This window comes from Littorina saxatilis, linkage group LG8 (genome assembly GCF_037325665.1).
Source record: "Littorina saxatilis isolate snail1 linkage group LG8, US_GU_Lsax_2.0, whole genome shotgun sequence".
In the NCBI taxonomy this organism is placed as follows: Eukaryota; Metazoa; Mollusca; class Gastropoda; order Littorinimorpha; family Littorinidae; genus Littorina; species Littorina saxatilis.
The window spans coordinates 20,167,205-20,190,842 of record NC_090252.1 but is presented as its reverse complement, the minus strand read 5'-3'; the positions used below and the strand labels follow the sequence as shown (position 1 = coordinate 20,190,842).

The following is a 23,638-nucleotide window of genomic DNA, read 5'->3' as shown; positions in this document are numbered from 1 at the left end:
ATTTACTTTCGCATCAAAGACAAGGAAAGCTCAGTGCAGACACAAATGACTATACGCCCCTCACGAAATCGTGCACGTATCAGCACATTTTGTTTTGCGTTTAAGCCTCTGAGGAATTCAGAGTATATGTCATTGCAGCACTATTTTCGATAGAGTACCTTCCACGATTTAAAAAAACCCATTTAATTGTTTACAAAAGGTTGTGTTTTTGTACACAAAATTACGATGATTATATAAGCCCCGCACCAAATCGTGCACGCATCAGCAAATTTCCTTTTGCGTTTAAGCTTATGAGAAATTCAGTCTTTCTGTTATTGCAGTATTGATTTCACATACACATTTTTTACAAAAGGCTGATGTAAGGCACTTTACCAAGCCAAATTGCATACCTCATCCTGTTACATTAGGTAATAGTTTGCGTGAATTCTTTACGAGAAACTTAAATCATGACAATTTTTGAATGTATAAGTCTACTCTTTCCTGGTTGGGTCCAGAAGATTTCAACTGACCCTCAGTTTTTAGAGAGGGAGCACAAATTATAACAATTCAAGAATATATGAGCTGGTTGGAGCTCAGACTACAGGGCGTAGAAATTTGACACACACACACACACACACTAACACACACACACACACACACACACACACACACACACACACACACACACACACACACACACACACACACACACACACACACACACACACACACACACACACACACACACACACACACACACACGTCAAAACTTAGACAATGCAGACAATCAGTACGAACATGTACTTACCTGGTGTAGCTGCAACAAAAAAAGACATCGGTTAGGTATGCATCATGCTGAAGTAAAAGTAAAGAAAACAAAGTAATCTTAATTGCTTTAATATTGAGTGAAACTGTTTCAGTTAGTAAAACCAGCATTGCAAATTGATGTGTTAAATAGAAAATTGCAAACACAGAGCTAGAGATGTGTTGGGAGAGACCAAACGTGGCGACATTACGCGATTTCGAATGTTTTCTCATTAGTCTAGCTCCGAAATCAAACCCTACCCTGAATTGCCCATGGTTCGCTAACACGTTGCAGTAAGTTATGTTAGAAGCGCACTTTCGTGATATTGTAAAAATAAGGTAGTGGACGGGGTTGGCTGACCGCAACATGGTGGCCTAGTGGTAAGGCGTCCGCTCTGTGAGCGGTAGGCCGTGGGTTCGAACCCCGGCCGGGTCATACCTAAGACTTTAAAATTGGCAATCTAGTGGCTGCTCCGCCTGGCGTCTGGCATTATGGGGTTAGTGCTAGGACTGGTTGTTCCGGTGTCAGAATAATGTGACTGGGTGAGACATGAAGCCTGTGCTGCGACTTCTGTCTTGTGTGTGGCGCACGTTAAATGTCAAAGCAGCACCGCCCTGATATCACCCTTCGCGGTGGACTGGGCGTTAAGCAAACAAACAAACATACAAACAAACAAACAAAGACGGGGTTGGCTGTGCGGATACTAATTACCAATGTCCTTGATTTTTGTCAGCATCATTATTACACACACGGGCCAAAGTGGCAACATTGCATTCCTAAATGTCCTTGTTTGTCTCGGTTATTTACAGTCCCGACACTGCCAGTTTTAACATTTCGCTTGAACAGAAGTTGATGGAAATCTCTGGTTTTAGTACTGCATGTACCGGGTTTTTTTCTGAAAACATCCGGATCAGTTCGTACGCCTTAATTCAGCTTGTACAAACGAACTTTTGGACACTGTCGAGACTACACTGTATATTCCCTTCATATTCGAGGACGCTGAGATTTACCAACTTCTAGTGTGAAGGTGTGTCTTATGTGATCTATGTTCAATTCTTGAATATTCTAATATGTAAACATTGTGTCTAAATGTGTGTATGTTCATAAGATATATGTGAAGTAATAAATACTAAACTTATTGGTGGTTTTTTTACAATGTTTTTTTATTGCTTTTTCTGTATGTTGATTTGATTTGATAGCTGTTGCTTTTTGGGTCCAGCGGACCATATAGACCAAATATGTATGTGGGAGAATGTACATGAGCGAGTTAGATGCGTGTCAGATGTGTGTTTGATGCATTACATTCTGCAAGAATATAATCTATTACACTACTGAATTGCGTTTAATGTCTCTGTAACCTGCACATCCTGCTATTTCCAAACAGCCAAAGGTACAGATAAGACGGCATGCCTTTAATTTATAACTAGAACTGCCACTTAGAGTTACCATTACCAAGAACTGGCTGAGAACCATTACGAATTTACACGAGTACCCAGTTCGTTTCCAAGACCTAAAACTAATTGTTACTCAGTGAATAAAACAACAAACTAATTATACATTGTTCTAGTTACAATGCGCAGAAAATCGTTTAAAAAACTAAAAAACACCTGTGTGTTGATGCAGTGATAATATAATTATCATACAGTACGTGTCTACAAATTCGAAAGACCTTGAATAGGTTACTGACTTCTTTTTCTTCTGCGTTCGTGGGCTGAAAATCCCACGTACACTCGTGTTTTTGCACGAGTGGAATTTTATGTGTATGACCGTTTTTACCCCGCCATTTAGGCAGCCATACGCCGCTTTTGGAGGAAGCATGCTGGATATTTTCGTGTTTCTATAACCCACAGAACTCTGACATTGATTACAGGATCTTTTCCGTGCGCACTTGTTCTTGTACACAGGAAGGGGGATAAGCCACTAGAAGGTTTGCACATAAGTTTGACCTGGGAGATCGGAAAATTGTCCACTTAACCCACCAGTACGACAACAGATGACGTTGATAGTGTTACAAATAAAAAACGCTGGCGCTGGACCCGAGTACGCTCCCCCAGTATGAAAGTTTTTGTCTTGTGCACGTGGATTAAAAAAAAATATTTATTTATTTTACACAATTAAAAAAAGTATTAGAGTAAAACAAAAATTTAAAAAAAAATAGACCGTCCATGCCGGGAATCAAATCCGGATCACTTGGATTAAAAAAAATATATATTATTTATTTATTTTACACAATTAAAAAAACCTATTAAAGTAAAATAAAACATTAAAACGTTCATAATAAACAATAGTAAACAAGAATTTAAAAAAAAATAAGAATAGACCGCCCATGCCGGGAATCGAACCCGGATCACTTTGGTCACTGTGTGTCCCTGTCGCTCTCTCTCGTGCTCTCTTGTCTCTCTTTCAGTCTCACCGAGACAAACACTGCATTGTTATTTCTTTGCCGAGACCAAATGTGACCCTCCACCACGGCATGAGTCGCATGTCACCTTTGCATGATTTTCATATTTTTACATTTTCCTAAAGAGGTTTGTATGCTCTATCCAGTGGTGAAAATCGTTTCAGAAAAGAGAGTTGTAAGCCTGTGACTAAGGTGACCCTCACACTGTTATCAGACACTCCGCGGACTTTATATTAAGCCTAGTGCAGAACCGCGCGAGGTGACATGCGACTCATTTCGTGGTGGAGGGTCACAAATCCCCGCACCCGCTGGCTGGCTTGTAAATCACGCTTTTCTGGTCACTCCGTGACGTGTTCGGCTGAGGCTGTTCGCAAAGCGACCAGCCTCCCACGCAAAAACTGCCACCGTTAAGAGCGGCTTTTGTGTTTTGGGGCGCATTTAGGCCCCAGGTAACATTATGAAGTTTTAATACGATCAATCAGACCTATTATCAAGTTAGTGTATCAACTTTTGAAAGAACTGCGTCCAGTAGTTTCCCAGCAATAAGCCGTTAAGTCGAGACAGACAGACAGACACACAATTAAAGTCTGCTGGACCCTCCTACTGCGTACTCGGGGATAAGATTTGTGATATTTTAAATTGTTCTGCTGAGAAAATAGGTGTAATTAAAGAACAAAAGTTTATGAAAAAGTCACGTTAAAAGAAATTCAAACTGCAACAACCATGGTTTAGTGCAACTTGCAAAGAGAAAGGAAAAATATTTGTACGTGCGAAAAACAAAGCAAGACGCTTTAAAAATGTGTTCAATGATAATGAAAAAAAGAGTGCTTTTCAAGAATACAAAAATACAACAAAAAAGGAATGCAAGTTGTATCATAATGAGTTCATTAACACTTTGAGAAAGTTAAGAAGTACTGACCCGAAAGCATACTGGAATCTTCTAAATAAAAAAAAAATAAAAAAAAATAATTCCCAAACTAACTATCCAACTTGTTCGGAGTTTTTCGAACATTTCACTAAACTACAAGAGTGTGATGAAAATGAAATGGATGACAGTAATGAACCTTTAAATGAAGCAAGCAATGAATTTCTAAATGCGCCTTTTACAAAGGAGGAATTTATCAAATGTATAGACAAGCTGAAAAACAATAAGGTATGCGGTCAGGATAAATTAATCAATGAGTATTTAAAAGCGTCACATGATCGAATGATTGATATTTATGTATTGTTGTTTAATGTTGTTTTGCAGTCAGGAAAGGTTCCAACACAATGGGCTGTAGGTGAAATTATTCCATTGTACAAAAATAAAGGCATATCAAACTTTTTGGAGAGTAATAATACATAAATTAGGTCAAGAACAAACAGGTTTCCGTACAGGTTTTTCAACACTAGACCATGTTTTTACTTTGCATTGTACATTAATTTTTTTTCTCAACAAAAAGAAGCGACTGTTTTGTGCATTTGTAGACTATGAAAAAGCGTTTGATAAAGTTCGCCGTGCATTTTTATGGGAGAAATTAGTTAGTTCTGATGTTAATGGGAAGTTTTTAAAAACTGTAAGAAATATGTACGAAAATGCCAAGTCTTGCGTTAAAGTTAATAGTGGGTGTTCTGGATATTTTCCCAGTTTGTGTGGAGTTAGACAAGGAGAAAACCTGTCACCGCTGTTTTTTGCTCTATTTTCAAATGATCAAAAGCCTTTTCTGTTGGAAAACAATAATGTCCCACAATCTATGTCAAGAGAGGCTATTGTGGTTGGAATGGATGATACTGATGTAAATGCTTTGTTTCAAATGTTTTTATTACTGTATGCGGATGATACTGTGATCTGCTCAGAGTCAGAAAAAAACCTGCAAGAATGTTTAAACAAAATGCACGAATACTGTTTGAAATGACGTCTAAATATTACACAAAGTTATATTTTTTTTCCAGAGGTAAAATTAGAAATAAACCATTGTTTACGTATAATGGCAATTTAATCGAAGTAGTGTTTGATTTAATGTACTTGGGCATTAAGATTAATTATAATAATACATGTTCAGTCGCACAGAAGAATCTATATGATCGTGCCTCAAGGGCAATGTTTGTTCTTTTGCATACTTGTAGACAATTGTCACTGCCTGTGGACATACAAGTTGACCTGTTCAATAAAATGATTGCTCCAATTTTATTATACGGATGAGAAGTATGGGGTTTTGGTTCCTGTGAACTTGCTACTAAACTTCAATTGCGTTTTTATAAAATTGTTTTCAAACTAAAAAAATCAACTCCAAATGCTATGATATTTGGTGAACTTGGAAGATATCCACTAGATGTTAATATGAAATGTAGAATGCTTTGCTATTGGTATAAACTGATTAGTCCTATTCATAAAAATAATTTTTCAAGTATTGTGTATCGCTTTACTTATAAATTGTATATTAACAAGATGATTGAATCTGATTATTTATGTCTTATTGAAAAAACCTTAAATGAAATTGGTCTCTCTGGCCTTTGGACTTTTCAAGAAAATGTTCTATACTCAAGCACATGGTTTAAACAGAAAGTAAAAAGAAGCTTGTATGACCAGTATATCCATAAATGGTTTACAGAAATTGGAACAAAACATATGTTTTGGAATTATCGAATGTTTAAAGATACTTTTGCATGTGAAGACTATGTCACACATCTGCCATATCAGCAATGTGTTTCAATGATGAAATTTAGAACATTAAACAACAATTTGCCTGTACAGAAAGAACGTTATCTTAACATCCCGAGATCAGAAAGAACTTGCACCAAATGTGTATCACAAGACATAGGTGATGAATTCCATTATTTATTTGTCTGTGATTTTTTTCAAAGAAGAAAGAGCTGAGTTGTTACCACCTTACTATTGGAAAAAAACCTAATGCACTTACATTTAAAAAGTTGTTTGCTACTAAGAAAAAGAAATTGCTAAAGAATATTTTGGAATTTATTATTAGAATTTGTAACAGCTTTTCATATTTTGTTTTATTTTTTTAATTTATTTTTTATTTACTATATTAGCATATATTGATTGTATTGATTGTATTTATTGTTCAAAATGTCCCCATGGGTTATGGACCAATAAAACTTGAACTTGAACTTGACAACTTTAATTAGCAAACGTATTAATCCCAGCGAAGCTGGAGGTATCCCACGAACGCTATACTGTAGTGTTTGCCCTTTATTCTCTCCAGTATTACTTGTACATTGTTGTACTTTGCTCCGCCTCAATTTTGTTTTATTTGGTGTTAAGGCGGTCCCTAATTGAGCCCGAAGTCTTTTTAACGACAATCAGTGCAGGTTCACGAAGTATACTGCTCGTAGTCGACTTACCATAGTCTTTTTAACGACAATCAGTGCAGCTTCACGAAGTATACTGCTCGTAGTCGACTTACCATAGTCTTTTTAACGACAATCAGTGCAGCTTCACGAAGTATACTGCTCGTAGTCCCGCAGTGGGGCACTGCGGTTATGAAATTAAAAGCCCCTCCTGTTTTTGGAACCGCAGAAGCTTTCTAGTTTGCTGTTAGGTAGATTTTTGGTTCCTCTTTCCTGTCATGCTCTCTTTTTCTTCGTGAATTCTTTTCTTTTTTCTGCCTTCTTGCTCATTCACCTGTATTTTTTCCAAAAATCTCTTCTCTTGCCGCTTGTCTCGCGATTCATGTATAGTTTAATCTGTTAGTGTTCTGATGTAAGTCCAGCAGTAGATAGGTTAAGCCTATTTTAACATACTGGAAACTGGTAATCTTCCAGTAGGTATTAATTTAGTTTTACTAAAGCCTGCTGGGACACAAGTAATGGGTTAGTGCATTTGTAAACAGGAATCGCTTGACAAGTGGCCCCCTTCATCCCCCCCTTCCTCGTCCTGATATGGCTCTGCGTAGTCGGCTGGACGTTAAGCAACAAACAAACAAACAAACAAACAAACTGCTCGTAGTCGACTTACCATAGTCTTTTTAACGACATTCAGTGCAGCTTCACGAAGTATACTGCTCGTAGTCGACTTACCATAGTCGTTTTAACGACAATCAGTGCAGCTTCACAAAGTATACTGCTCGTAGCCGACTTTTCATAGTCTTTTTAACGATTGGTTGGTTGGTTTTTGGGGTTTAATGTCTCTTCAGCAGATGCTAGCTGCTATTCGAGACCGGTCTTTTTAACGACAATCAGTGCAGCTTCACAAAGTATACTGCTCGTAGTCGACTTACCATAGTCTTTTTAACGACAATCAGTGCAGCTTCACAAAGTATACTGCTCGTAATCGACTTACCATAGTCTTTTTAACGACAATCAGTGCAGCTTCACAAAATATACTGCTCGTAGCCGACTTTTCATAGTCTTTTTAACGACAATCAGTGCAGCTTCACAAAGTATACTGCTCGTAGTCGACTTACCATAGTCTTTTTAACGACAATCAGTGCAGCTTCACGAAGTATACTGCTCGTAATCGACTTACCATAGTCTTTTTAACGACAATCAGTGCAGCTTCACGAAGTATACTGCTCGTAATCGACTTACCATAGTCTTTTTGGTTTAAACAAGTTTATTCAATAAATTCCATTGGTACTATTACCGCATACATGAAATAAGGAACATGGAGCACAACAAGCTAGGCTTATAAGCGTACTCTTAAAAGCAAATGAAATTTGGCGGACGATTTTAATATAGCAAATTTGAAACAATGTCAAAATAATAATGGTAAATTATGGTAGACAAACATGTAACAATATAAGGAAAAAAACAAACGAAAAAAAAACCCAATGCTAAACTAACAACAGTACTCACACGCGCTCGCACACTCACTCGCACACACACGCATACAATGACTTCCACATGGTTGAAAATAGAATACTACCAGAACAAGGAAATATAAACAGTACTGCACATGGTCGTTTCGAACATGGATGAGATAAATGCATTCATTATTCAAAACGTTTGCTTAATAAGATAAACCTGAATAACTGGTCAAATATCAATGCATTTTCGCTGTCTGACTTGTCTCTATTGCCATACAGAAAATCATCAGCGGTTAGCAAATCATAGTTGGGCAGTGTTGACAAGGTGACTTCACGTATTTGAAGAGATAAGGGGCAATGAAAAATATAGTGCTCCGCATTTTCAACACGATAACCACAAGTGCATGACGGGTCGGGAATTAAATGTCTGTCAAAAAGATCACTATTTAGATTGCTGATCCTCAATCTCAGTCTGCAATGGATAATTTCTGATTTTCGATCAGATGTGTATCTATACGAGGGAACAACAGAATCATCAGAACTAATACGTTTTTTAAATAACCCAATAGAATCAAGTTGTTTTACAGTATCTGGAAGCTCATTCCACAGGGAAGTCGAAGACAGAAAAAATGACTTTTTATACAATTCAGTTCGAGAGAGGGGAGTCTGTCTGTCAAGTGGTCTTCGTCTATGGTAAGGGTTCACAGAAGCAACGAGAGGAGGCAGACGTTCTAGTAAGTATGGTGGCACGCGTGCATTAACTAATTTGAAATACAAAATCAATTTGTGTCTTTTTCGCCTCTCCTTCAGTGTTGTAAATCCTGATTCATCGTACAATTTTTGGTGACTCGTGCCACGAACTGCACCTATAATGGTTCTTATGGCATCAAGATGCAAGTTTTCTAATAAAGTAGCTAATCTGTCAGAACAGTTATCCCAAATGACGTCAGAAAAATCAAAATGGGGAATAATAAAAGATTTATACATAAGTTCAAGTGCCTTTCGGCTAAGGCGATACTTATAGGACCGAAAACATGAGAGAAGAACACGTACTTTAGATATAATTGACTGAACATGTGATTCCCATTTGCAGTCGCTCTGAATCAGTACACCAAGATGTTTGTGAACGTGGTTTTCTCTCAGAATTGTTCCATCAAATACAAGAGGAAGGGTTTCAGGCATTCTATTTCCAGAAAAGGTCATCAAATCTGTTTTTAAATTATTGAAATTAACTTTCCATTTTTCCGCCCAGTGTGCAATTTTGGCTAAGTCTGCATTTAAGATCTGTGTCCGCGTGTTTGCATCATTTAGAGATAAATACAAACTGGTATCATCAGCAAAAAGTTTAATGACAGATTCGATATCAATGACAATATCGTTAATGTACACAAGGAACAACAAGGGCCCCAGAACAGAACCTTGGGGAACACCTGAACAAACACGTCCGTATGTCGATTTCCTGCCTTGGATAACAACGGCTTGTAACCTGCCTGTCAAATAATCTTCAAACCATTTTAATAAAACACCTCTTATGCCTATAGCATATAATTTATGCAACAAACCCTTGTGCCACACTCTGTCGAAGGCTTTTGATATATCACAGAAAACAGCCTGAGTCGTCAACTGCTTATCTAAGGATTGACAAAAATCGTCATACATACTCAACAACTGGAAACTAGTTGAATCACCAGGAATAAACCCTGACTGAGAAACCGTTAATAAATCATTCTCTGTGAGATATCGAAAAACATGGGCTTGAACACATTTTTCCAATACTTTTCCAATGCAACTGAGTAATGAAATCGGACGATAGTTACTGCAGTGTTCTTTTTCACCTTTCTTATAAATGGGATTCACATGAGCTACTTTCCAAATTTTCGGAAACTTTCCCTCAGCCAACGATCTCTGGAAAAGGGTTGCAAGCGGATTTGAAATAATACAAGCAGCAAGTTTAAGAAGTTTATTGTGAACCAAATCAGGACCTACTGCTTTCCTAACATCGAGGTTGTTTAGAACAGCGTACACCATTTCGGTAGTTATCACGAGAGGACTAATGGAAATGGGCTCTTCTTCAACTGGTGGAACGTCATCATCATGACCTTGTATATGCGACTGTCGTAGAAATGCTTCATTAAAAACCTCGGCTTTGTCCTCTGCAGAGTAATACACAATTCCATTGCTTTCAATGGGCGGAATCTCATTTGTACTCATTCCTTTCTTTTTCAAAAAAGAGTTGACTACCTTCCACCAGTCTTTATTGCCAAAATTATGAGGTGACAATATTTTATTTTCTAGTTCCCTAATGTGCTCTTCTTTCCTTTTTCTTATAACATCAGTCAAATTATTTCTCAACCGTCGGAAAAGAGACCAGCACCATACAGTATCCAGACGTTTGGCTAATGCGTGAATATATTGCTTTTTCCTAATCAACTTTTTGATTTCCTCGGTGATCCATACAGCATCGTAGTCTTTTTAACGACAATCAGTGCAGCTTCACGAAGTATACTGCTCGTAATCGACTTTGCATAGTCTTTTTAACGACAATCAGTGCAGCTTCACGAAGTATACTGCTCGTAGTCGACTGTGTATAGTCTTTTTAACGACAATCAGTGCAGCTTCACGAAGTATACTGCTCGTAGTCGACTTACCATAGTCTTTTTAACGACAATCAGTGCAGCTTCGCGAAGTATACTGCTCGTAGTCGACTTCGCCGAGTTAAGGACAGGCTTAAAGAAAAGAATGTTTGCCGCAATTGATAAACATACTCACGGAGGTACTGAAGACTAAATCTGGATCCAGAAGACCAACTGGAACCCGTTCGGAATGAGATGATTATGGGCTGGTTTTGTTGTATGGACACTGTTTAAAAAAGCAGTTGTAACATGAGGTGAATGTTTTCAGAGATTTTTTTTTTGAAGGAAGACATTTGGTTTTGTTAATCTCTCTCGCACACAAACACATCAATACACACACACACAGACCGGCACGGTTGGCCTAGTGGTAAGGCGTCCACCCCGTGATCGGGAGGTCGTGGGTTCGAACTCCGGCCGGATCATACATCAGACTTTAAAATTGGCAATCTAGTTGCTGCTCCGCCTGGCGTCTGGCATTATGTCAGAATAATGTGACTGGGTGAGACATGAAGCCTGTCCTGCGACTTATGTCTTGTGTGTGGCGCACGTTATATGTCAAAGCAGCACCGCCCTGATATGTCCCTTCGTGGTCGGCTGGGCGTTAAGCAAACAAGCAAACACACACACACACACACACACACACACACACACACACACACACGCACTCACACACACACACACACACACACACACACACACACACCAACATATGCACGCACACACGCGCGCGCATGAAATGCCCTTTGATCTAAAAACCTACTTTCTCCCAAAAGAGAGCTATTTTAATGCACAGCTGTTTATCAAAAGAAACATTGAATGAATACTAGCAAGGCACTTGAATAACCTCGTTTCTGACAACATGCAATACATCGTACAATCGGATGCATGCACGTACCAACAGCATAGCTAAGAATAGCATACACAAAACACCAGGCTGCCATCTCGAATGTATCACTCTGACAGCACAACCCTACTTAATTTTTGTCTAAATGTTTTAGGGGGAACCTAGATGAGGGTCGTGGTGTATGTATGTATGTATGTATGTATGTATGTATGTATGTATGTATGTATGCATATATGTATGTATGTATGTATGTATGTATGTATGTATGTATGTATGTATGTATGTATGTATGTATGTATGCATGTATGTATGTATGTATGTAAATATGTATGTAATGTATGTATGTATGTATGTATGTATACATGTAACACATTTAAAACGTGTGGTGTTGTTTTGAACATGTACACAGATATATTTTGGTTAGTAGTTAAAGGGAAGGAACTGGTATTTTGGGTAATGTGTGAACATTGATTGTTACCCCCCTTTAACTAGTCTTTTCAATTTGGCTAACTAAGTTTCATGTTTTTGGATTTTATAAAATTGTTTAAGTTGTTTTAAATGTGTTATTTTGATAAAGTGTTAATTATAAACTTTGATAAGTAGTAAAGACACTTTATTTTATTTTAAGACATTTATTGTTATATATTTTCCAGTTCGATATTTAGAATTTTAGCGTCACTTCCGCCCTCTGCTGAGAGGCCCCCAAGTTGGTGGGACATTTTTTGGAGCACTTTTTGGTTCTAAATCAGGTGAATATTGATTTCTACATTGTTATCTGCTTGAAATATGATCAGTTATTAGTTTAGCAAGATGAATAGCCTAGTATAAATTGGAGTGGTTATTTTTGTAATTCTGTTCCGAAACTGAAATATTTGGAATTTGACCATGTTGTAGGTTTTTTGACAGAAGCACCTGTCACAGAAACATTGCAGAATATTTGTATTTTTGGTTGTAGTTTGTTTGTATGAAGTGCGTTGACAGAAAGATAAGTGTGTTACTGATGTTTTGAAGTTTAATAAGGTTTAGGTTTTGTAAAGAAATTTAGTTTTAGATTATAATTTGAAATTTGAAGTAGAAGAAAGTTTTGCGCATGCGCGAGAATAACCGAAAGCGCATTGCATTATTGGAAAGTTGGTTGCCTCTATTTTATGAGAAAACAAGTCGCGTAAGGCGAAAATACAATATTTAGTCAAGTAGCTGCCCTTTTTCAGCAAGACCGTATACTCGTAGCATCGTCAGTCCACCGCTCATGGCAAAGGCAGTGAAATTGACAAGAAGAGCGGGGTAGTAGTTGCGCTAAGAAGGATAGCACGCTTTTCTGTACCTCTCTTTGTTTTAACTTTCTGAGCGTGTTTTTAATCCAAACATATCATATCTATATGTTTTTGGAATCAGGAACCGACAAGGAATAAGATGAAAGTGTTTTTAAATTGATTTCGAAAAAAAAAATTTGATAATAATTTGTATATATTTAATTTTCAGAGCTTGTTTTTACTCCGAATATAACATATTTATATGTTTTTGGAATCAGCAAATGATGGAGAATAAGATAAACGTAAATTTGGATCGTTTTATAAATTTTTATTTTTTTTTACAATTTTCCGATTTTTAATGACCAAACTCATAAATTAATTTTTAAGCCACCAAGCTGAAATGCAATACCGAACCCCGGGCTTTGTCGAAGATTACTTGACCAAAATTTCAACCAATTTGGTTGAAAAATGAGGGCGTGACAGTGCCGCCTCAACTTTCACGAAAAGCCGGATATGACGTCATCAAAGACATTTATCAAAAAAATGAAAAAAACGTTCGGGGATTTCATACCCAGGAACTCTCATGTCAAATTTCGTAAAGATCGGTCCAGTAGTTTAGTCTGAATCGCTCTACACACACACACAGACACACACACAGACACACGCACATACACCATACCCTCGTTTCGATTCCCCCTCGATGTTAAAATATTTAGTCAAAACTTGACTAAATATAAAAAGTGTTTGTAACTAGTGTTTTATTTGAGATGTTTGAGGTGAGATTTCATTCTAAGTGATTTAGACATTGTGATTTGAAGAAATTTGGTCATAATGTCAGTTTATCACTGCAGATAAATGTGATTATGCATGGACACTTCTTGTAGCTAGTTTTGAGTTTGTAGCAATGGTGGAGTGGAACACATGTGATGTGTGGTATTGTTACAAAGTAAATCTAAGATGGTTAGTCACTGTCTTGTAGGATAACATATAGTCTTTCTGTTTCTGTCAATGAAGATGGAGTTGATTACAGTAGGCAAAATGTTACTCCTGTGTTTGGAAAAAGATTTACTATATATAGTTGGTAAATAGTAAATGATGTCTAATTATCCGCTGTTTTTAGTTGATGATGTGGAATAATGTAATGATAGTGGTGTGTTGGAACATAGTAACTATGTGGTAATTATTAGTCAACATTACTATCCTCTGGTAACATCTGGTAAATATTATTTGTGTTTTATTGTGTGGTAAAAAGAAAATGTTTGTTTAATGTTCAGAGCCAACTTGTCTGAGTGGTGTTTGTTCTAACATTTTGGTGAAGCACCTTATGAACACTGGGTTTTAAGTTTTAAGTTTTGGTTTTTAGGTTTAACACTGTTCTTTAGTCATTATATTTCATTTTTGGAAGTTGTATTTTGTTGAGAGAAAAAAAAGAAAAAACACAATAGAATAAAAGGATTTTGAAACATTTATTTTTGCTTTTGTGTTATTCATTTAACACATACAATCCCCTATCCCCTTTCTTAACATAATTTAATGTTCTAAATTAAACCTGAAAAGTCGAGAGTGTTATATATATATATATATATATATATATATATATATATATACTAGAATGAATACCCGCTTCGCCGGGTAGCCGGCTTCGCCGGGAAGAAGTACTTAGAGCCGTACGCCGGCTTCGCCGGATCCGAACAATGGACCCGCCAAGCTTAGGTCCCTCCCAGATTCGTGGAATGGGAACAGCACGAAAATGATTCAGTGGCCATAATGCCATTCCTGACCATATCGAGTCCCATCCTTGTCGACGAATGTAACCGTGTTAATCACCTTTGGAGGCGAACTCCACTCAAACAGGATTGAGCAATTTAGAGCTTATCTCTAAGCCCTTTTGAACTGTTATGGCTTCTGAAAGGAAGGCCAGTACATAAAATTACACAAAAGCCGCCAGACCACATCACAAACAGAACTGAACAATGCACAGGTGTTGCTCACATAAAAAAAAACACACACACACACACACACAAACACAGAGAAGCCATATCTATAGAGAGATAGATGACAGTGTATTTTTCGCGTGGCTATAAATTGATTCGACCTTTGCACTTTTACAGTGAGGATAATTTACGGGTCCAATTTACTTTCTGGACACTGCGGTGACCTTCTAAAAATAGTAACAGAACGGGAATATCCGAAGATGCCTCCCTCAAACTATAGTGCACCATACGAAGGAAGGGAGGTAAACGCTGAAAACCTGGAGAAGATGAGAAGATAAGGAAGAGTTACTTATAATGGTGAAATGAACACAAAAACCAAAATCGGTTCAGCGCTGCGCGCTGAGAGCACGTGGTGAAATATCTCATCGATGATATTGTGTCCGGGGTGTAGCTGAATACGGTGTCCAAATTTGAAAAAGATCCACCGAGAACTTTGGCGTTGTGATGTGGTGTAGCGGCTATGGTGTGTTGGTATGGGGGCCCGGGTAGCTGAGGTGGAACCAAAATCGGTTCAGCGCTGCGCGCTGAGAGCACGTGTTGAAATATCGACCAGGTTGTGTCCTGTACCGGGTCAACCTGAATATGCCCACCAAATTTGAAGCAGATCCATCGAGAACTTTGGCCGTGCATGGCGAATACACAAATACACAGATACACAGACACACAGACACACACACAGACACAAGTCGTATAAATATATATATAGATATATATATATATATATATGTGTGTATGTGTGTGTGTGTGTGTGTGTGTGTGTGTGTGTGTGTGTGTGTGTGTGTGTCTGAATTTGAGTCTGATACGGTACGTTGCTGCATCCAAATAACTGGCGTTGGTGCAAAACCACACACACGTACACACACATACAAACAAACAACAACAAGAACAACGTGTGTACACACACATACACACAAACAACAACAAGAACAACGTGTGTGTGTGTGTGTGTGTGTGTGTGTGTGGGTGTGTGTGTGTGTGTGTATGTGTGTGTGTTTGTGTGTGTGTGTGTGTGCAGGTCTTAAAAGGAAGATTCCACTACCTATGACCCCGTCACCCCCCCTCCCCCCCCCAAAAAAAAAGAAGAAAAAAAGCTGTTCCAGCTTCATAAGATAATGTTCAAGAGTTTTCCGTATGTGACTTGTATCAATCCATATAGTTAATCGACCCTAAAAAATACTTCACATTTTCAAACTTGCACGACCCCAAACAGGTACCTCCTTCCCACCACCATCACTTACTAATACTCAGCATCCACCAACATTACTTTTTTTTTTTTCAAGTTGCCGAAATACGTTTCTTTTATTCATGAGTTTTGCTCATAATGTTAAAAGTTAGGAGAATCTACCAAACGAATTCTAGGCAAAAGGTTCACCATTTTCAGCTCAACGCCAACTGTAGTTTCGCAGAAAAGGCAGGTTCTCCTGTGCTGGCTTTGGGGTACAATTTCGAAATAGGAGATTAATCCTGAAACTCACTTGAGATCAGACAAGTGCGCTGAATATATATCTATATAATTATAGTCACGCCCAAAACAAAGGGATGCTGCCATCTTTTTTTTATTTTTTTTTTATTCACCTTTGCTATGTCTAGTAGTTTGTGCGTTTGTTTGCGTGTATGTGCGTGTGTGTGTGTGTGTGTGTGTGTGTGTGTGTGTGTGTGTGTGTGTATGTGTGTGTGTGTGTGCGTGTGTGTGTGTGTGTGTGTGTGTGTGTGTGTGTGTGTGTGTGTTGAAGTTGTTGTTCCATAATTCTGTTAAATAATACCATTTTCAGCGGGACAATAAAAAGGCGAGAATTTACAAATTACCCAATACAGTACAAGTTTTCAGCACAGCATCATACAGCGCATATATAAATATCAGCACTATACTACTAGTTATCTATATTCTTATACACAGTTCAATTTTACTGGAAATTTCGAAGTCGAGCTTAGTTCTGATATAAGACCTTCATGTTAGTTTTTGGATTTCCGTACTTAAACTGGCTTATGCACATTTTCGATATCAATATAAGGTGATTAATTATGAAGGTTTTCTCTCTGGGGATATCACGTGTGAAATACCCCAAAAGAGCCTCTTCGCATCTTAACTTTATATTTTTGCCTGTACATTTAAATATGTGCCCTTGACATTCCTGCCATATGGGTTGCACTGCTGTACACTTCCAAAAAAAGTGCTCGATGAAGTCGGTTTCGTTACAATACTGACAAAGATTTGTTTGCCGAATTCCCATATTATGTAGCAAACTATTGGTGGGATATAGATTGTGTAATATTTTCCAATGCAATAGACGAAGACGGGTTTCTGTCGAGCATTAGAAATCGTGTCAAACGCAGCTCTGTAGTCTAGCGCCATTAAAATACCTGGTTGATTACTGTTATTCATATAATTATTCAATGACGTCATCAATCATTCTAATAACATTGCTGGAATTTCGTTTTTTTAAAAAGCCAACTTGATCTTCACTTATTAAGTAATTGATGACTTGATTTAATCTGTTTGCAAGGCATTTCGCTAATAGTTTATTGTCGGTGTTTGTTACAGATATATGACGCCAGTTATTTAGGTGCTCTCGTTTCAACTCCTTTCCTTTGTGTATCAGTGTGATTGCTGCTCGCTTCTGGGATACAGATAGTTCCACTTTTTCAAAGGCTGACCAAAAAGAGGATAATAACATTTTGTTTATATTACTCCAAAAGAACTTTATGAAAGTGGTTGTTATTCCATCCAATCCTGGAGCAGAATTACTTCGCATTCCCTCAAGTGCAATACGGAGTTCTTTTTTCTGTAATTTCTTGATCAATACTGCCCTTTTGCTCCTCTGATAATTTTGGAATGTCAGTATTTTTTAAAAAAATCGTCCCCAAGAAAGTTATTAAAATTGGTGTTTTTAGTGTATATATATATGTTAGTAAAGAAGCGGGTTTGTTCCTTTAATATTTCAGACTGACTTGTAATATATTCATTCTCTGTTATTTCTATTATATCTAGTATCTTATTTTTTGCGTGAGCTTTCTCTAAGTTTAGGAAATAACGCGTGTTTTTCTCACCCTCCTCAATGAATTTTATCCTAGATCTAATTTGTGCTCCTTTAACTTCTTGTATTGTAAATAGTTCTAGCTCCTGCTTGATGTGCTCTCGCTTTGTCACCAATCTGGCGTTACTGGGTTCCAGAGCCAAAAATCTGTCTGTTTCATTTAACTGCTGTTGTAAAAGGGTGTGTTTGTTTTTACTGAGTGTTTTCTTTTCTCTAGAATACGATATGTACATCTCTCTTATTTTTATGTTACATATATCCCATCTTATTTGTGCATCTTCATCACTTGATTCTTCTTCATATTTTTTAAGAAATATATTGATGTTGTCAACTAATGCTTTATCGTGCAGTAGGCTATCATTAAACTTCCAGTATGATGGACCACGCATCACGTGCGTTACTTTGTAGGTCAAGATGACCTGTCGGTGATCTGAATGAGCCACTGACTGTATAATACAATCGCTGGCGTGGTCGACCACTCCACTAGAGGCTAAAATGTAATCAAGTCTTCTTGCTATAAATGAGTTCTTGCGACTCCACGTACATTCTTTACAATCTGGGTTAAAGAGTCTCCACATATCATCCAGCTGACAGTCACTCAAAAAACGTTTAAAATTGTCTATAGCTTTCTGTGCATGATCATCACCACATATTACATCAAGTGAATTTGACAGAACACAATTGAAATCTCCACATACAATAACGTCATCTGTTTCAATTGTTTCAATGTGGGTACTTAACCAACATTACTAATTTCCTTGAGTGTTGGCTAGCCCGGACAAAATATGTATACTCAGACACTTGTGTGACCTCATTTCTAACACTATGACATCATAACATGATGTCATCACCTATTGTCCAGCCATGACTGTGACCAAATCAAACAAAGACATCATTAAGGTTGACCACATCAAGACTTATATTTCGGGATTGAACAACTTCTACAGCAAATATGTCCATGATGTGACTCTGAAAGTTAATGAAAACAAGCCACATTTTTGTCATGTCTGCTGATTATTAACACCAACAATTGTGTGAAATGTGGAGGCTTTTTCTCCCAAAATACCTGGGAAAGTATAAACGTAAAGTATTTACGAACATGGCCCCGCTGTTACCCCAAGAAATGACGGTGGTAAACCAAACTAGGGTCATGTTGGCAGATTATCAAATCCTTGAATTGTTCATAGTTTCAAAACTCTAGTAGAGTGCTGCCCTGTCACGTAGTCCCAAACCAAACAATTGGAAATCCAAAGCATCATCATTATAATCATCCTCATCTCATTAATCATCCAAAATTATAAAAATGTCCTTGCTCTTGTGGCCCTTCATGCCCGGAGCTCTCATGGTGACCTTGGTCTCATTGTTCCTGTTCCATCCTTCCCTGATTAGTACTTCTGCTGTCAGTCTTCAACGTGTGACGTTCTGGGGGGGTCGACGGAGGGACGTGGTGGCGGTCTGCTCTCTGGAGGGGACGCTCACTTAGTCTGGCTCCGCGACTTCACACTCAATGTCGTTAGTAGGGGGCATAGTAGGTAGTGGGCTGAGTCCGTTAGCTCGGGACAGACCCACTACTGAACACCGTCGAAGTGACTCAGCAGAAGTGCAGTGTCAACTTCCGAGGGTAGCCTACCGCAGCGACCCGACATCTCTCCCTGGAGCGTTTGTAAAATCGACAGGCCTGGCAGCGGATGTGGATAGAGCAGCGAATGCAGGGACGGGGCGGCGTGAGAGTACACCGGAACAAGGAACAGGTGTAAGGAAAAAAAATCTAGTTCAAAAACGCCTGCAATAACGTCAATGTTAGGTTATTATGAATCGAACATAACCCCCTGTGACCCCAAAACTTGACGACGGTCAAGTCGGGAGTAACCCTAAAAGTGTACAAGGTTTCAAAGCTCTAGCTTCGCAAACATCCGAGATAACCTCAACGTTAAGTTCTTTTAAAACGAACGTGATACCGCTGTGATCCAAACATTTGACAAGGGTCAACCAAACTGGGGTCACTTCGTGAGATCATCAAACTCTAAGAGTGTGCTAAGTTTTAGAGATCTAGCTTGAAAAACATCCGAGATAACCTCAACGTTAAGTTGTTTGTCCATAGAGCCGGAGACATTATATATGAATCCTAATACTCACCAATTGCTCAGGTGAATCAATACAATTACAGAGAATAATATAACACTTAGTTATGTCAATTTCCGTTTAGATGGAATTGAAAAAAGCCTTGCCGTAAGTCACTTTCGTTTCTATAAATGCTTCAGGGAGAATGCATTATCTAAAGTACTAACGTGCACACTTTACAGCAACACCATTATTTTGTATGCTGGAATAAAACTTACTCAATTAATTGAGCAATATATATTTTTAAAATATCAATGATCGGCGATAAACGCAGACGTTGTTCCGATCTCAATTGGTTTCGTTTTCTTCTGTAATGTACGCAAAGTAAACTAACTGACTTCACGCAGTCGACCCCACCCAGTTGTCAATGTGTTGTGATGGAATAGATAGTCGAAAACTTTCCAATTTTTGTCTTTGGAATATCTGATTGAAAATATGTCTTTAGTATGTGGACAAGTCTGTTTAAGTTTGACAGTTGACACTTTTTGTCAATGTGCTCATGTCCCCTAACTCTTACCCAGTATCATAGACGTGCACTATTAAATATAACTAATCAGCACTGCGCACAGAGCTTACCTTCCAAAGGTTTTACTGTAGAGTTACTATGGCTACATAGTTTTGCTTGTCTCGCTCCGTTGACTGATGTCCAAGAAATGATGACTCCACCCGTCTCACAGTCTGCGAATACAGAATAAAGAATGCAGAATCTTTAATTGCTCAAGGTTGGGAATTTGTGATGACATTGCGGTTAAAAAACCCATTTTAATCCATGCAAATACACTAACACACGCATCATATATACAAACTAATCAAAACCAACATTCATTTAAAAAGGCAATAAATTAAATCACCAAAAGAATAGATGCTTTTACCAAAAGAATTGCTTAGTTAGCAAAAGATATTCCAACAAAAAATGGGATGTTTCCACCCACAAAATAAATTCTTCTTGCAAAAAACCGATTGATTCTACAAACAAAAAATGAGACTTGCACAAGAATTCTCAACAAAAAAACCAATTATTTCAACAACAAAATAGCTACTGTCAGCAAAACATATAAAGTTTAGTGCACTTTCAGAGACAAAATAGTGTCACTCCATATCATAATCATAATTGTACGTCCAAAGAAAGTGAAATGAAAATGATAAAATCAGCGTACAGAGCAGTCAAGATCAGTGTGTTCACTGCCTGATAAGCGCTGGTCTCGACAGCTTTGGGCGACCGCGCTTTCGCTTCTGGCCGATTGGGATGGTCTTGGCCTGGGCAGGGGGGGTGGTCACCTCCAGACGAATCTCCATGCCCATGGAATGATGACACACGTAGCACTTAAGGGACTCCGGACAGTTGCAGAAAAACTGATTGTTTTCGTCGATCGTAATCTTCCACACCGACCTCCGACATGTGGCATACTCCTCGAAGTCAGCCCAGAGCGGTGCGATCATTCAACCTTTTCTTCGGTCTCTCGGATGGCAGTCTTGAGCGCCTTTTCCAGGGTTGAAGATCCCATGAAGATCGTGTTCCCAGTCTTCAGCGACTCAGCTGGTAACGTTGCCCACCGAAACGCTGTTGTCCACATGTTCAGTGTGCGATGTGGTGCTTCGGCAATCTCGGTAAGCTCTGCGGTTACATTTGGTGCTCGTTCCATATACCAGTTCTTTACAATGTCATTCTCAACAACTCCGAAAAATTTTGACATTTCCAGCCTCTCTCTCAAAGTGTTTCACTGTGTTGGAGAATGACTATCCATTTCTTTTGTTGAAACTATATTTTCTTTTGCCTGAAGTAGTCAATCTTTTGCCTGATTATATTTTCTTTTGCCTGAGTATATTTGCTTTTGCCAGTTTATTTTATTTTTTGTTCAGACAGCAATTCTTTTGGCGGATCAATTTTTTTTTTTTTTGTACTTTAATTCTTTGTCACTCAAGCCATCTTTTCTTTTGGTGAAAGCATCTATTTTTTGCGTAGAACCATCTCTTCTTTTGGTTCATTAAACTAGTGCCTTTAAAAAACAACACTGGGCAGCATAAATTTAAAAAATACATTCACTAAAACTAAAACTATCATTATATACACTCAAAGCTTCCTCGCGTGACAGAAATCGCAGTCGCTGGTAAAAATAAAAGATAACAAATTAAAACATGAACTACAATAAACAATGATATGATGGTCAGCGAGTTATATGACATACACACACCCACACACACATACACATACATACATACACACACACACCTTTTTATGAAGAACACATATTATACTCAATACTAAGCAGTTCAATCCACCTCATGAAAGCAGTTCACTTCACTGTCTCATATCTGGTCAGCCTTTTACATGGGATGTGTGTGTATCAGATTTACTCTCATTGCTTTAGCCCGAAAGTCAATTATTTTAAAAAGCAACTCGAGTAAATCTGATACAACACAGCAAGCAATGTAGTATTTTATATAAAGAAAATGACTGCTTGTAATATCACACACACACACGCATGCACATTCACGCATTGGAACATTTAAACACACACAAGCACGCACGCGCACACACAGACACACACAAGCACGCACACACAGAGACAGATACTGGGGTACAGCGACAAACTTTGGCAAATGTGAACGTTTGCATTATGTTGACATTTGACATTTTGAAGAGAGAAAACGAGTGCGTCCGAAGGGAGAGATGCTTGGCGTGTGTTGTGACTTTTACCTTCCTTAATGTCGAGGTCAAGAACGCTGAACCAAATGGTAGTGTTTTTTTGGAGGACCAGGGTCCAATGACAATATGAGTACATTGGGCTGGAACCAGGATAATTTGGACTGGTTAAAACCCCTTCCGGTGGAAGTATGCCAGTGCAGTCTAGAACACACACACACACACACACACACACACACACACACACACACACACACACACACACACACACACACACACACACACACAAACACACGCACAAACACACACACATGAAGACACACATACAGACAAACACACATAGACAGACAGACCGACCGACCGACCGACACACACACACACACACACACACACACACACACACACACACACACACACACACACACACACACACACACACACACACACACATAATTAGCTCATTGTAGTACTTCGGTCTTTAAAATGTATAATGTTTTGAAAACTGCATATGTTGCGTCTTTTGTTTTCTAAACAACGAAGTGACTGTGGTAAGATGAACAAAGCTAAAAAAACAGAGGATTACTGTACTCACCTTTTAACATTTAGTCAAGTTTTGACTAAATTTTTTAACGTAGAGGGGGGAATCGAGACGAGGGTCGTGGTGTATGTGTGTGTGTGTGTGTGTGTGTGTGTGTGTGTGTGTGTGTGTGTGTGTGTGTGTGTGTGTGTGTGTGTGTGTGTGTGTGTGTGTGTCTGTGCGTGTGTGTGTGTAGAGCGATTCAGACTAAACTACTAGACCGATCTTTATGAAATTTGACATGAGAGTTTCTGGGTATGATATCCCGAGAGGTTTTTTCATTTTTATGATAAATGTCTTTGATGACGTCATATCCGGCTTTTCGTGAAAGTTGAGGCGGCACTGTCATGCTCTCATTTTTCAACCAAATTGGTTGAAATTTTGGTCAAGTAGTTTTCGACGAAGCCCGGACTTCGGTATTGCATTTCAGCGTGGTGGCTTAAACATTAATTGATGACTTTGGTCATTAAAAATCTGAAAATTGTAAAAAAAAGTATTTTTTTTTATAAAGCGATCCAAATGTACATTTATCTTATTATCCATCATTTTCTGATTCCAAAAACATTTAAATATGTTATATTTGGATTAAAAACAAGCTCTAAAAATT

General features: G+C 38.2%; 1 long non-coding RNA gene across 1 annotated transcript in view; it reads right to left on the bottom strand.

Annotated features, from left to right (window-relative positions):
• Positions 1–22,654, bottom strand: part of LOC138972222 (uncharacterized) — a 23,021-nt gene extending 367 nt beyond the window's left edge. The window contains exons 1-4 of the long non-coding RNA XR_011457499.1: positions 22,509–22,654; positions 20,387–20,488; positions 10,700–10,789; positions 1–796 (exon numbers count right to left, since the gene is read on the bottom strand). The exon at positions 1–796 is cut by the window's left edge and continues 367 nt beyond it. This is a non-coding gene — a long non-coding RNA (uncharacterized lncRNA). The remainder of the gene's footprint in view (positions 797–10,699; positions 10,790–20,386; positions 20,489–22,508) is intronic.
• Between the last annotated feature and the right edge of the window lie 984 nt (positions 22,655–23,638).